This window comes from Merops nubicus, unplaced genomic scaffold (assembly GCF_000691845.1).
Source record: "Merops nubicus isolate BGI_N331 unplaced genomic scaffold, ASM69184v1 scaffold9310, whole genome shotgun sequence".
Taxonomy (NCBI): Eukaryota; Metazoa; Chordata; class Aves; order Coraciiformes; family Meropidae; genus Merops; species Merops nubicus.
The window spans coordinates 96,851-101,142 of NW_008584808.1; positions in this window are offsets into that span (position 1 = coordinate 96,851).

The following is a 4,292-nucleotide window of genomic DNA, read 5'->3' on the forward strand; positions in this document are numbered from 1 at the left end:
TAAGGGGAACAACAAAGGAAAGCAGAGATGGACAGGGGAGAAGAAACTTCAGTGACACATCACTGCTCAATTACATCTGATACCCCAAAACAGACAAGCAACAACTCAACAGATAAAAATCAGAAAGTTATACACTAACCTGCAAAGCCACAGGCATACCATAAATCATTAAAACTTTTAAGTTTTACATCCCAGTGTCATGCTGCAGTTAGTCATCAGGACAAAAATTCTGGACACATGAGACGACTTTGGAAGATCCACAGCCACTTGTTTTGTGTTAGTAGAAAATCTCATTAATTAACTTTTGTCTTCTAACTTACAGTTTGTCTGTAAAATTCTTATCAAGGACACTGCTCTATTTCTGCTGAGAAATGCAGAGAAACACATGTGGGTCTTACTTCCCCAGTGGGCTTGCCAGTCTGCCCAGAGCAGAGTCTGCAGGAAAAACAGAATGCAGTTTAGGCGTTGTGGAAATCCTGCAGATCTGGGGCAAAATTGGCAAGGACAGGATTTGTGGGTGAATGTGTCTTCCAACAGGAACGATCATTTGGGGCTTATTATTGGTATTCATCACTGGGCCTGACTGCCTGTGTGCTTTCACATTTCCTTTGTCAAATGTTTGTATTTGTGCGTTTGTTTCAATGCCACTTAGTCAATACTGGCTATTAGGATATGGTTTTTGACAGAAGAGATTGCAGAGGAAGAATAACTAGATAATAACTGTGCAGTTAGGCAATGCAATAACCGATACAGGTAATTTGGTTTTTTCATCAAGGTAAACACGTAACCTCCCATTGATTCACAAGGCCTCACAGAAATCCAGGGCTCATAACAGGTGGCCAGAGCTGCCATTGCCACTGAAAATACAGCTGGGTGATGTTACCAGTAGAAGGAACAAAGCTGGGACCTGTGTGCTCCCTAGTGCTTCCCTCACTGAACTAGAATTCCTTGTTCAAGATGAACCACGTTAGGCATGAAAAGTGTCCTGCTTGTATCAGAGAAGGGATTTATGCCTTCAAGTGTCTTCTATCAAATCAATGTTAATGCAGTAGTATTGATTTCATAATGAAACAAGAAATGAACCAGCATTGCTGCAATTTCATAGGCTGCTGAGATTATATTGTGAGAGGATAAATGGAAGCCAAGCACGACGCTGTGCTGCTGGTGTGCTCCATACACCAGAGCACCTGGTAGGACCTCACCCATCTTCTGTTCTTCCATGGCTTCAAGGTTGTGCCTTGGCTGGTGCTGGGAAAGTGCTGGTGACATTCTCAGCACAGGCATAGCCTGTCTCTGGGCTTGCAAACCAGAGTCCCCCTTTGCCTCTGGTACTCTTTTACCCCAAACATCTACTCTGTTTCAACTGTGCTTTTGCTGAAGCAGAGACAAGTGCTGCCTCACCAACCCAGCAGAGCCCTGCAGTCCCTGCTGGCCTTTGTGCCCACAGTGGAATTAACCACACAGAGCAGCTCTGGAGCTAATGCCAATCCCCTTCTGTGGAAATGCACCTTTCCCAGCTTCAAAGACAGAAATGAACACTTACATTTCCTTTCTTCCTAGAAGACTTAAGTCCCATTTCGTTCAAGGTCTGCTCATCTTCTGGGTCTTTTCTGCATAGGAGCTGTGGCCAAGAATTAGCAGTAAGACTCCTCATTGTCCACCTGAACCTAGAAATGAACACAAAGGCAAACATCCACACAGACCAGCTCTGGAGCTAATGTCAATCCCCTTCTGTGGAAATGCACAAAAGACAGAAATGAACACTTACATTTCCTTTCTTCCTAGAAGACTTAAGTCCCATTTCGTTCAAGGTCTGCTCATCTTCTGGGTCTTTTCTGCATAGGAGCTGTGGCCAAGAATTAGCAGTAAGACTCCTCATTGTCCACCTGAACCTAGAAATGAACACAAAGGCAAACATATAAACAACTTTTTTTTTTTCATTTTGACTGCCATTTCCCATTAATACTTAATATTCCTACATATCCTTTTCATCAGATGGTTAATGTAAAACCTAATGAACCATAGATGCCATCCCTGTTTTGCTCTGTTTCAAATTAAGAGCGGAGCAGTAAAAACTCAGAAATAAAAGTTAAAATCTTTTCAGATAAAAATGCCTTAAAATTCAGAATATGAATAGAGTAGCTAAAATACAAAAGTAAGTGAAGACTGTGATCCTTAGCAGGCTGTGGCAGTTTCTGGCCATGTATTATTAAGCATTATTCAGCTGACCCTTAGGGGAGTTCATCTGGAGACATTAAGGTCAAAGAGCAGAAGCATTTGGACACACTCAAATGGATTTTACACCTTTGTATCTTCCTGACATTACTGTTTTGCTTCAGCAAACTGACTAATATCAGATATATCCTACTGGGTACCTTTCTAAATCACTTCAATTTTCTTTGTCCCTGGGCTACAGTTATATGATCAGGATCCAAAGCTATTGCAGGCTATGATATACTATTTTACTTGCTCGTTTGTATTAGAATGAACTTTATTAGCTTTTGGGCACGTGTCTATCAGTTTTAAAGATAAAGCATTGTGTCAATAGCTTTTGTGCAGCACTGAAGTACAGTGAATCATTTTGCTTGCTCTGAGATTATTAAAAGTGTATTATCACTTTTACAGGAAGCATTTTTATTTTGGAATGAGCCATCACTCATAGCACTCTGTGCTTACCAACCCTATCCCTCTGTATTTCACAGCAAAATCAAAATGGGGACAGATGCTCTGTAAGTAATTTTAGATTTGAGAGCACATGAACTTTGTAAACACAAGCATGTAACTAACATTTGACTCCACACTCCTGTGCTTTCATTACCCACTTTCCTCCTTTAAATATTCTTTATAGTTTATGTTCTTGTAACTGTTAGCAATAACCGCAGCACTTTTACCATATAAAAACTGACAATTTGTGCAGGCTTAAATTTGTCATTCTTCTTAAATAGATGCTATCTAGTTAAATAACCCATAAAAAATTACAGGCATGAGCTTGGCTGTTCCAGTATCAAAACCAGGAAATCTGAGATGCTTTTTGCAAGGAAGTGGAGGTTTCAGCTAACACGGAAGAAGCTTTTAGAGCACAAATCCAGCCTATAATCTGATTTTCTCATTTCCTTGCTGGTCTTCTGTACTTTTGGTTTTGTGGTTCATAGTGGTTGAGTCCATTGTGTCACGAATGGGAAGATGGACGGGGACAGTGTGTGGGGGATTTGAGCTCCAGAACAACTATTTACAGCATGATCTGCCTCCAGGTCCCTCACATGGGCATTGCTAGGCTCAAAGCATCACAGCTGGCAGCTGCTGATTTCGGAGCTGGTTTATGATTAGGTGAAAGAGCACTCGCTTTTTGATTAGCTCATTCTCTGTCCTCAGTAGCTAAAACCCTGTTTCACCCACTTCCATCACGGTGTCATCACTGTAAATCCAGCATGTGCATCCTCTGGTTCAGGGATCACCTTTTGTCTTCATCTTTGACCAAGACCTCTTGGCACTGCTGTAATAGACACCCAAAGAAGCAGCCCACAGGAGGAGGAGTTCCGTAGTCCATAGGTCAGCTCTTAGCATCCTAATTCTCCCCATCAGAAGGTCTCAGTGGCATATTAAACAGTTATTTAGCCTATTCTGACCTCATCATTTCTGCTTCATGAGAGACTGAATTAACACAATAGCATTCTCCTACCTACTGGCCTTGCAGTGCTTACAGTGATGTTGCTCTGATGTTCCTATAATATTAGTGCCTTGCTCACGTGGCATAAATTAAAGAGATACTGGACTCCTAAAGGGGCTTAGAAGACAGAACAGTTCCTTCATCCACTGAACAATAAGTATCATTTCATTTAAGTCACTTCTGAGAACTGGAACTCTTTCAGAGACGCTAAGTGGAGCAAATCGGGATCTTGAGACTTCAACGTTAACTGATGGGAGTAAAGCCAAAGTTTTACATTTGCTTTCACATCCTCTCTTGTGGTATGTTTTAGTTTAAATATTTTGGCTCCAATCTTGAAGCTTCCAATGCACAGGCAGATTGCTGTGCCCACATGCAAAAAAAAATACACAGAATCAAGATCTTTTGGCTGTTTTATTTAGAGTATGTATTTAATTGTTGTGCCTGCACAACGCCATAGAAAATCTTCCTTTGCTTTTCATATATGCAACAAAGGACTTTTTAGAAGGGTATTTTTAAAGTAGACCCATGCTAATTAAATGTATTATTGAGAATCCAACACTTCACAGCTATCAGCAGAGATTGTAGGATTGAAAATCTGCAAATAAACACAGGGAAAGAGAACTCC